The sequence below is a fragment of the Atractosteus spatula genome, chromosome 4 (assembly GCF_055471065.1).
Source record: "Atractosteus spatula isolate fAtrSpa1 chromosome 4, fAtrSpa1.hap1, whole genome shotgun sequence".
NCBI classification, from domain to species: Eukaryota; Metazoa; Chordata; class Actinopteri; order Semionotiformes; family Lepisosteidae; genus Atractosteus; species Atractosteus spatula.
Window position 1 is genome coordinate 46,223,191 of NC_142709.1, and position 12,043 is coordinate 46,235,233.

Genomic DNA, 12,043 nt, shown 5'->3' on the forward strand with positions numbered 1-12,043 from the left:
GAGATTCCTAGTAAGACTTAGATCTAATGCCTCAGTGGAAGGTGGGGTAGTTCACCCTCCTGCCTCCTTTTCGTTAGAATTAAAAAGGGTTTTCTATATTACCAAGGTCAGCCTTTAGTGTGTTGGTGGTGTGGTGAGCCGTGCGATTCTGCAGCTACTTGTGATAAAATTATTAGTAGAAGATGTGGCGTGAAAGGGCACATAATGACAGACTTTAAGAATCTTCTAGTTTGTAATTGATGTGGAGGAGAATAACATATTTATAGATCCTGTCCTAAAAGACAGTGCAGTTTTGCCAAGGCACTAAGAGGTAGAAATGTACAAGACGGATGGAGAAACTGAAGACGTACTGTAGAAACAAATGAACATAACGAGGTAGAGAGAGGAGACTTAGCACAAGATCTTGCTGTGTTACCATCCCAGTGGGCAAAAGACGTATAATATATGTCTATTTAACGCATACCTTAGACGTCTAAATGTGGTCCGCAATTCATCTTGAATGAAATTCTGTATACGTCTATTGTTATACGTCAATTATATGTCTATGATTAGATGTTCATTATACGGAAATGGTTGGAGTTCTATTATACGGATATATTTAGAGGACTATTATACATATATGGTTGGAGTTCCGGATAACGTTAGAGGACTATTATACGTATATGCTTAGAGGTCTATTATACAGATAACTTTAGAGGACTATTATACGTATATGGTTAGAGGTCTATTATACGGATAACTTTAGAGGTCTATTATACGGATAACTTTAGAGGACTATTATACGTATATGGGTAGAGGTCTATTATACATCAAAGATAGGTTTTACAGGTGTAGAAACTAGTAAATCAAGCCAATGATTTACGGTTTAGAAATGTATTCTGAAAATACACATTCACACCTGAAAAATATGTATTTCAAATTATACATTGTATAAAATCAATCAACAATCAACATATGGGCAATAATCATAAAAAACACAACTAGTCTTAAACTTCAGCTACAAATTCTGGTAACATGGCAATATACAGTATAGTAATGACAAACACAAACTAATTACATTAACACACTAACTCAAAACCACATTTTGATTCAAATATAAATTTTAAAATGTACAACTTCTATATTTCCGAGAAAAAAATATTACAATGGAAGTTAAGACGATTTTTGTCCACTATTTGCAAACCCTGTCTAATTGTCCTAACAGTTAGAACCAGAAACCTATTATTTTCAGTGTCCAGATCTCCTGGCCCCCTGCCTTGCATATGCATTCTTCAAGTAACGCATTGCGTGCTCCTTTATTTCTTTTTCTGTTGATGTAGGGAGGGACTTCAGCACCGCAGCTAGGAGAAAATTATATAATATTACTTCCCAAATAAATGATGATTAATATCTTCTTTAGTATAATCTAAAAAATGAACGGTTTACTAAGCTCAAAGCTTAAATAAATGTATAAAATTTGGCTTGCATCATAGCAGTTGAGCAATAAAGTCTGTCCTAATTAAAGAGTACCCAAAGTTTGAAAGTACAACATAGAATAAGAATAATTAGAGAAACGGCAAAACGTGCCTATGTGCCATTTTTTGCTTATTCACGTACTATTTTAATCAAAATAATATTAAGAAAGATCTGTTTGTATTCAGATAGTATTATTTTTATTCATACTTACTTGTCAAAAGAGGATTGCTGAGATATTTGTGAATACTTCAATCTTCTACGTTTGAAAAACGTGTCCAAAATGGTGACCAACGAATACTAGCAATGCATTGTGGTATATAACCGGAAAATATGCTGGGTTAGATATTTTCTCAACGTATGCGTTTATTAATGTTGTCGATATTATGGTTGAAATTTAACATTGATAATACATCGCGGCTATGTGCCCCCTGCTATGTGCTGTTGTGCAATTTTAACGCATGCAGTTAGTAAGGATCGGTCACTGTTGTATGGTATTATATATAATGACATTATGGAATAGGATGGGGACAGGCCTGGCATCACGGGGGGAGGGAGAAGTGTCGCCCCTTCAGTTTTGGGCAAAAGGATTTACTTAACTTGCGCCTTAAAAAAATAGTTGTACTTTGTCAATGGTCAGACAACACTAAATGACACTAACAGTCACTCGGACTGTTTGATGTGCAGGAGGGCTATCCGTCCAGGAACGGCACATATCAGTGTCGTTAGTGAGTGTCAACATTACGATCCTGTTTGCTCAGGTGGACCGATTCCTTGCAGTAGTTTATCATTATACTTAAAATCGTTATATAAGTAGGACTAGTTATAGCAGTCTGTGCTTTCTGTTGGTTTTACAACAATTTTTTCTTAACGATTCAGAACCTCCATCGATGTAGCTGCAAAAATGAACGCTTATGGTACTGTAGCGTTGCAGGTTCTTTTCAGAACTAAAGAACAGTGGAGACGCGATTAACCAGCCAAAACACTGACTTTATTTGACAACCACACCAAAACCAAACACAGGATCTACACACACATGAGGAGACTGACGGAACACGTACACATATTTAGGGTGGTAATTACCTAACAACACACTACACTTTTACAGGACTACACAGGGCACTCGAATTACTAGGACATTATTTACACAGGTAGGGTCAGCCGCTGGTCATCGTGCTGACCCTCATACTCTCCCCGGCTACCACTCCCAGCATGCCCCGCGGTACTACGAGCGCCTAGGGGCGCTTCCTCCTCACCACCAGGCGAGGGCGTTACACTGCCCCCACCTGAAGCGTCTGGCGTCTCGCCGACGTCGAACACCCCCCTCAGGCTGTACTCGTATCCGGCCAACTGCTGCGGAACCCTGCGTGAGCGGCCGCTGCGCCGCGGTGACGGCTGGCGACCCACGGACGCCCCACTATCGGCCGGCTCCAGCCCCGGCTGCTCCTCTAGAGCCTCCCCACACGGCTCCTCCTCCCGGGCCCGGTAGGGGGCCAGGCGGTCTCGGTGCAGGACCACCACTCTCCCCCGTGTTCGCAACCGGACACGGTAGCAGACCTCGCCCACCACCCCGAGTACCTCAGCGGGCCCCTCCCACGACGGCGCCAGCTTAGGGCTGAGGCCTTTGCGGCGCCGCGGGTTGTACACCCAAACCGAGTCCCCGGGCTGGAAGGCAGGCCCCCTGCAGCGCAGGTCGTAGTACCGCTTCTGCCGGACCCCCGCCTGTGTCAGGTGGGTCCGTGCAAAGCTGTGCACCCGCTGCATCCGCTGCCGCAGGTCCCACTCGTAGTCCGGTCCAGCCGGCGGTGCCGACCCGTCTCCGGGCGGCGGGCCGAAGACCAGGTCCACCGGTGTTCGCATTTCCCGGCCCAGCATGAGCGAGGCCGGGGTGCACCCGGTGGATTCCTGGACCGCGGTCCTGTACGCCCAGAGCGCAAGGGGGAGGTGGCGGTCCCAGTCCCGTTGGTGCCGGGACACCAGGGTGGCCAGCTGGGTGGCGAGCGTCCGATTAAACCGCTCCACCAACCCGTCGCTCTGGGGATGCAGCGGTGTGGTCCGCGTCTTAGTGATCCCCAGGCGCTGGCACACTCTGGCGAAGACCTGGGACTCGAAGTTACGCCCCTGGTCACTGTGTAACTCCTCCGGCACCCCCAGCCTGACAAACATCCCCTCCAGCAGTGCATCGGCCACCGTGGGGGCACTCTGGTCCGGGAGGGCGTAGGCCTCCGGCCACTTCGTAAAATAATCCATGGCCACCAAGACGTAGCGGTTCCCGGCCTCAGTGCGCGGAAACGGGCCCAAAACGTCCACTCCCACCCGCTCCATAGGAGCCCCCACCTGGTGTTGTTGGAGGGGGGCCCGGGAGCGCTCGGGGGGGCCCTTCTGTGCCACGCACACCGCACACGTTCGGCAGTACCGCTCCACGTCCCGGTGGCAAAGACCCCAATAAAAATGGCTTCGGAGACGCTGCAGGGTTTTTTTACCGCCGAAGTGCCCCACGCCCGGCTGGCCGTGCACCGCTCGGAGCACCGCCCCGCGGAGCGACCGAGGCACCACCAGCTGCCACCGTACCTCGCCACTGGAGGGTACCCGCCACCCCCGGCGCAGCACCCCGTCCTTTACCTCCAAGGCCTCCCACAGGGCGCAGAGGGCCTTGACGGACTTTGGGTGCGGGGCGAGCTCCTCTCGTGTAGGCCGCACTCCTGCTGCCCTCCAGCGGAGCACCGGCCCCACGTCAGGATCAGCTGCCTGACGCTGCGCCAGGTCTGGCAGGCCCACCCCCAGCGGCCCCTCCCGGGCCGTGGCCGCGGTGCTCACCCCCGCCACGGGGCGGACAGCCCCCTCACGCTGCTCCCGCCGGGCGCAGTGGTGGCAGTCCGCGGCCTCGCAGGGGCGCCGCGAGAGAGCGTCGGCATTGAGATGGCGAGACCCCGCACGGTGCACGACAGTGAAGTCGTACTCCTGCAGGATCTCTATCCATCGCGCCATCTGCCCCTCCGGCTCCTTAAAGTGGAGCAGCCAGGTGAGGGACGCATGGTCGGTCCTCAGCCGGAACCGGGTCCCGAACAGGTACGGCCTGAAGTGGTGGACCGCCGCCATCACCGCTAGCAGCTCGCGACGGGTCACGCAGTAGTTCCGCTCGGGCCTAGTCAAAGCCCGACTATAGTAGGCCACTACGCGCTCCCCATCCGGCCCCTCCTGCGCCAACACCGCGCCCACCCCCGAGTCACTCGCGTCGGTATCGAGAACATACGGCAACCGCGGGTCGGGGTAGGCCAGCACGGGGGCCCCCACCAGAGCTTCACGCAACCGGCCGAAGGCAGTCTCACAGCCCGAGTCCCAGTCAAAACGGCGGCCCTTGTCGGTGAGGCGGTGCAGCGGGGCAGCGATGCTGGCAAAATCCCGGACGAACCTCCGGTAGTATGAGGCCAACCCCAGAAAGCTGCGCAGCTCCGCGACGGTGCGTGGAGTCGGCCAGCCCCTCACTGCGGCGACCTTACCTGGGTCCGTAGCCACCCCTCGCGGTCCAACAACATGTCCCAGGAAGGTCACCTCCCGCCGCAGGAGCTCGCACTTGCGGGGGTTGAGCCTCAGGCCAGCACGGCGGATGCAGGCCAGCACCGCCTGGAGGTTCGTCAAGGCCTGATCGAAACTCCGGGCATGGACCAGCAGATCGTCCAGATACAACACACACTGGTTCCGCGGGACCGATGCCAGCACCCTCTCCATCAGCCTCTCGAACGTCGCCGGGGCATTGCACAGGCCAAAAGGCATGACAGTAAACTGCCAGAGGCCCTGGCCGATGGAAAAGGCCGTCTTCGGGCGAGCATCGGGAGCAAGCGGTACCTGCCAGTAGCCGCAGCGGAGGTCCAGGGAGCTGAACCAGGTCGACCCGGTGATGTAGTCCAGGGCGTCATCTATCCTCGGCAGGGGGTAGGAATCTTTCCGGGTGACCTCGTTCAGCTTGCGATAGTTGACGCAGAACCTCCACGAGCCGTCTTTTTTTTTGACCAGTACGGCTGGCGCCGACCACGGGCTCGCGGAGGGCTCAATCACCCCCGCTGCGGCCATCTCCCGGATCTTTTCCTCGGCGGCGGTCCGCTTGGCATGAATCATGCGTCCCGGTGGGATGCGGATGGGCCGAGCGTCGCCGGTGTTGATCTCGTGTTGGACCAGGGCAGTGCGGGTGCAGTCCTCATCTCTCGCCGCAAAGAGATCTTCGTTCTGGGCGAGTAGCTCCTGGAGCCGCTGCCGCTGGTCCTGATCGAGGCCTTCGCAGCTCCGCTGGAAGAGGTCCTCCACGGCGCGCCTCGCTTCCACGCAACGCTCGGCCCCCGCCGCCGCCGCCTTGTCTGGCCCCTCGGCTGACTCGGGAGCAGGATCCGGCACGCTCGCTCCCCGGCTCACAGGCCTGGTCTGCCCCGGCGACTGACGCCGCCGCCGCCGCCGCCGCCTCTTGTTCCCCCGGCTCCGGCAAGCCCGCGTCCCTCGGCCTTCGCCGGGCCTGCCCTCCACCAGGTGCAGTCGCTCCCCCTGCCACACCAACTCCTGCCGGTCCAAGTCCAAACTGGCCCCCACTCGCTGCAGCAGGTCCAGCCCCAGAATGCAGTCCTCCTGGATGGGTGCGAGGTAGCAGGGGTGGCGCACCGTCGCTGCACCCAGACGGAAGGCAAGCACCTGTTTCCCCCGGACTGCAGCGAGCTGTCCCGTCACGGTCCTTAGCCGCAGGCTGGAGGCCTCCCATCCTGGGGGGTTGGTGCCCTCGGTGTCGGGGAGGACGCCCGGTCGGAGTAGGGTCACCGAAGAACCGGTGTCGAGTAGGGCCAGGCAGGGTTGGTCCTCGATTCGGCATTGGAGGTACAGGCCTCGGCTACAGCCGACTCGCCCCACGGTGGCGTGAGGGGCACCGGTTTTTACAGCGCTCTCCGGAGCGGGGGTTGAGGTGTTCAAGGGCGGCCTTCCCCGCGCTGAGCCGCCCCGTTCCCGTTTCCCGACGCCGATCGGGGAGGACGAGGCTCGGGTGCCCGGCAGAGCCGGGCTCGGTGTCCTCTCTTCCCGCAGCGGTCGCAAATCAGCGTGCGGGGCTGTTCCGCGGGGGTCGCTGCCCGGGCTGGCTCCTCTTCCCCCTCGCTGGATTCCTCCGTCGCCGTCTCGGTCAGCCGGCAGGGCGCACTGCGTCTGGTGGCGCTTCCAGCCACCCCGAACACCGCCTCAGCCCGTGTGGCAAGGGCCAAGGCCTGCTCCAGCGATGTTGGCGCGGCCAGCTGCACGTGGCGCCGCAGCTCCTCTGGCGAGAGGGCCTTGAGAAAGGCCTGGAGAGCCATCTCCCGCTGCGCCTCCCGGGGGAAAGTTGGGTATCCTCGGCGGGCAAGGAACATGACATCCGCGGCGACCGGGCCCAGTCGCTCTCCTGGTCGGCGCCGCCGCAGGGCCAGCCTCTCCCGCATCAAGTCCGGCGCCTCCTCTACACCGAAGCGCAGCTGGAGGGCTGCCGCCAGCGCCGCGTAGTCGCCTCTGTCTTCCTCCGGGACGTCCAGGAGCACCTGGCAGGCCGCTCCTTCCAGCGCCGCCGCCAGGTGGCCGGCCATCTCCGCCCGGCTCCAGCCATTCGTCCGGGCCGCGAGCTGGAACTGTGCCTCATAGGTTTCCCAAGGCGCTTCACCATCGTAGCGACCTGGTCGCACCCGCGCCGATGGGTGTGGGAATCGCTGATCGGCTCCGGCAGGGAGGGCATCTTCTCTCCGGGGCAGCCGCCCCAATTCTACTGGCGGGGCCACTACTGGGTAGCCCTGGTAAGGGCTGTGGCCACCTGTCGCACCCAGGAGTTGCTCAGGCTCCCTATGTGTGCTGCCGATGGGTTCTGCGTCTGTCAGCGTCAGCCGGCGCTTAACAGAGTCGGGTAATGTCTGCCACGAGTTGCTCATTCATCCCACTTCTGACACCAATGTAGCGTTGCAGGTTCTTTTCAGAACTAAAGAACAGTGGAGACGCGATTAACCAGCCAAAACACTGACTTTATTTGACAACCACACCAAAACCAAACACAGGATCTACACACACATGAGGAGACTGACGGAACACGTACACATATTTAGGGTGGTAATTACCTAACAACACACTACACTTTTACAGGACTACACAGGGCACTCGAATTACTAGGACATTATTTACACAGGTAGGGTCAGCCGCTGGTCATCGTGCTGACCCTCATACTCTCCCCGGCTACCACTCCCAGCATGCCCCGCGGTACTACGAGCGCCTAGGGGCGCTTCCTCCTCACCACCAGGCGAGGGCGTTACAGAGTGTAACGCTTACGGCCGACAGGTACTGTGTAAGAGCCGGCGTACCAGAGCAGGTGACGTCACCGCCCTTCCCTGTGATAGCAGGACTACAGCTACTGGGCTGTAGAGAGATCTCTCTTTAGCTCACGGGGCTAGGTCGCTGCAGAGAGACGCGGAAGTCCCGGGTTCGAGCCTCAGTCGGGATGGGGCCGACCAGATGCGGCAAGGGCGCCCGCATGAGCCCCCGTTGCGTTACATTGGTGTCAGAAGCGGGGTGGGATAGCCCTTCGCCGGGGACGGCGATTTAAGCGGGGGAGAGTGTAACGCTTACGGCCGACAGGTACTGTGTAAGAGCCGGCGTACCAGAGCAGGTGACGTCACCGCCCTTCCCTGTGATAGCAGGACTACAGCTACTGGGCTGTAGAGAGATCTCTCTTTAGCTCACGGGGCTAGGTCGCTGCAGAGAGACGCGGAAGTCCCGGGTTCGAGCCTCAGTCGGGATGGGGCCGACCAGATGCGGCAAGGGCGCCCGCATGAGCCCCCGTTGCGTTACAGTACTTTTCGCTCCAGGCAATACAAACCACGAGAGTGACAAAAAATGTGAAACTGAACTTCATCGCAAATACCAGATTGCTAGTCGTTATCTTCTATCATGAAGCACTAATCAATGGCATAGTTGCGAGATTTCATTTGGGTAGCTGCACCGTACAGCTCCGTTTCAACCGAAATATCACCCCCCCCTCAGAATTTCAGACACCCCCCTACAGATTTTTCCCCGGGCACCGCGCACTGATGGGGGACGGGGTGTCCAGGAAATGGTATCAACTTTTCTCAAGAAAATAAAAATAGAACCTCTATAGGCACTCAAACATTTTACTGTTTTTTTCAGGCAGGTGGCAAGACCCCCTCCGCAAAACCCTTGTATGCCAAGCTGTGGGCAGTGATTCGTCGAATATACGTATATTCACAGCGAAAATACGGCTATACGTATATATATGTCACCGCGACGTATAATCAACGTCGAATTGCAACCTTAAAATCGACGACATTAATAAACGCATATATAACGTCGAAAACACATCTAACACAGTGCCTGAGGCTTTTTACTGTATATATCGTGTGTGCCGCAACTAGGAGTATACGGCACTCTGCACAGTGTACGAAGTAAGTTATTTTCGCAGTAATTAATTTATTTAATATATTTATTATTATATTTATTATAGACGTGTAAATAAATTAATTACTTCTTTTTTAAAGATGAACTTAAGGAGGTTTTATGAGAAAAGGGCAAGAGAAGCTTTATTTAGAACCCGTATACAATTTTTAGAACAAAACAAGTCATGTATAACTTTCAATTTTAATAGTGTAAGACAAAAACAGACTAAAAGAATAAAGACTGGAATTTTGAATGAGGAAGGTATTGTATTTAAAGGAAATGAAGAAATGAAAAAGGAAATTGATTTTTATGCAGATTTACTAATTGGTTGGATTCAGCCTTTGTATAGGGGTGTAGGAAGTACAGTGAGTAGTGATGTCCTTTGTCACTATTACTGTTTGTCCTCTATATAGAACCACTTGCTGGTATGATAAGAACAGATTCAAGAATTGATGGTGTACTGGTACCTGGTGGGGATGAACACAAACTCTACAACTCTAAGATTACACTCTACGCAGATAATATTACATTATATCTAAGTTCTGATGCAAGTTTAACATGTACACATTGGAGAATTTTAAGGAATTTTCTTTAGCACCTGAAGCAAAATTGAATAAGAAGAAAAACTTGGTAAAATATTTCGGGAACTGGAATAAAGGACATATTGAGACGGGAGGACTTGGTAATTGCAAACGCACTATGAAGATGTTAGGGGTCTATTTTGAAAGAGCGGATTCGGCCCATTTCAATTGGGTGCAAAGATTATACAAGGTTTGGTTGAAGGGGAACTTATTAAAAAGACAAAGTATATCGATAAGCGGTAAAGTTTTGGTTTTGAAGGTGGATATACTGCCAACCTTAATATATTTGGCATATGTTTATCCTATGCCAGCCAGTTTATGGAGATACTTGATTAAAGAGGATTTTCAGTTTATATGTGGGGGAGGGTATGAATATGTAAAGAGGACTCATATGTATAGATCAATAGAGAAAGGGGGAAGAGGAGTCCTGCATTTTCCATTAAGATTGGACTGTATTTACTTCTCGGAAATGTGTGTAGCTTTACATAGTCCAATAGAACATATTTATAATTTTTGTTAGGTTTTGGTTTGCATCATGTATGAGACAACTGGTATAACGGAGTAATGATTAACCCCATGGAGAAGACTTACCTTGGAATTATAGATATTCATGTAAATGGTTTAATAAATACCCGGATCTAAAGAAAGACTCAAAAGTTTTGAGACATAAAGAACTTTACAGTACAATACTGGTAATAACAGAAGACCGCATGGTTGGAGGAATAGTGGAAAAAGTATGGACACAGATTCATCCAAAAGGACTTCCTAACAATGTAAAAGACTTGAATTGGAGGATAACTTGGAATCAACTATCTGTGCGTGCAATTCTATATAAACACAACCTGACACGTCAAAAAGAGTGTTCACGTATGGGATGTAATGAGGAAGAATCAATTGTTCATGTTTTTTGGGATTGTAGATTTACAAAGGGTATATGGAGCAAATGTGAAACATTTTTTACTTTGTTGAAACCTAATTTTATTTTGGCTAAACATGTTATGCTTTACGGCATGGAGAAAAGGTGTAGTGGGGTTAATTTATTGTTGTGAATGTTCATTATCTTTGTTAAATTGGAACTGTGGGAAGCTTGGAATGTGTTGGTAAAAAAAGGAATTGTATGCACAGAAGAAGGGGTGTATAATAAGGTCATTGATTAAATGAAATGTGAGTTTGCGGTGGATATTACAAGATGGGGATATCATGCTGCTAAAGAGAGGTGGAAAGGATTATTTTGTACTTTAAAATGAGCTGGGAACGAATAGTGTAAAGAATTGTGTTGTTTTTGTATAATACATTTTCATTAAAAAGATGTTGTAACCTGAGACAATATCAGGCTGTGACTCTCCATCCTGACGAGGCACCTGGACCAGTGGACAAACACCGGGCACAAAAGCAGAAAAGCGACCAGAGACCTAGTCAAGTGGAGCTAGAGATATGAGGCCATGAGACTTCTAAAGCTGTGCACCAACCAGAGAGCCCCGTACAAGGAGGTGAGTAGGCAACTGATCGCAGACAAAAGGCTGTTGGTTCCCAGACAAGTTTGGGAAGGATGCAGCCAAAGGAATTAGATAACAGGCTGAAGGACCTTAACTGGATGGCCGTGTTAGGCCAGAGAGGATCTTTACAGACACTGAATCACCAGGAATCTGCATTGCCCCCAGGACACGTGCTTCACCAAAGATATGCAGGAGCACGTGATCTGGAGCGGCCCCTTCGCCAAAGCGGTGTGGGGCAGAATGGACAACACCATGCATCTCCTGGGATTGAGAAAAGTGCTAAACTACCAGAGCATCCTACTGGGACTAGCACCTACTGGATTGGACAAGGGGACACAGTACTTGCTTTGGGTGCTGGTGTCCCTGATAAAACAAGAACTGTGGAATGTGAGGAACACTCTCATTGGCACAACACAGAGGGGGGAGTGAGGGAGCTGGGAGAGAGGATCCTTGTGGACCTCAGAGCAAGGATGAAATGCAAGATCATCAAATGGGGCTTCACCACAGCGAGGAAGTGCTGGAAGGGACTTTGGGTCCTGTATAATGACTAAAGTGCAAATCCCTGTTCCCTGAGCCCCTGCTCCTCAGTTTCAGAGGGAAATGAACAAAAACAAGTGGTAGGTCTTGGAGGGACTCTTTCACTGTGCAAATCTGGCCCCATAATCCAATTGCACTGATTGATAACGGACAATCACCTGTTTTGGAAAGTTTTTATTTGTTGATAGTTTGGTATTTTTTTAGAATGTGTACTGATTGTGAGATGTTTTCTTTGAAATAAAGTTTATTTTGATAGAAAAAAATCTGTTCTTATCAGATTAGAAAAATGTTGTAATCTGAGACAATATCAGATTTCACGATGCTTCTGCTGTACACAACTGGTTTCTTGTTAACAATCACTTTTCAAATTTATTCCTTTCCCCATATTATCCATTCCAAAACCCCATAGAAGAATTTGTCACAGCATGGCGGTGGAAGGTACAGTATCTCTTCTTTTTCTCTCTCCAAGGCCTTGTGCCAATGATGGCAACTCACTAGTATAGTATTTCTTCCAGAGGACTGAGGCTTTTATGATTTACC

At 51.4% G+C, this 12,043-nt stretch overlaps 1 pseudogene; it reads right to left on the reverse strand.

The window, feature by feature from the left end:
• Nucleotides 1-6,398: 6,398 nt before the first annotated feature.
• LOC148836417 (uncharacterized) lies at nt 6,399-10,818 on the reverse strand (annotated as a pseudogene).
• Between the last annotated feature and the right edge of the window lie 1,225 nt (nt 10,819-12,043).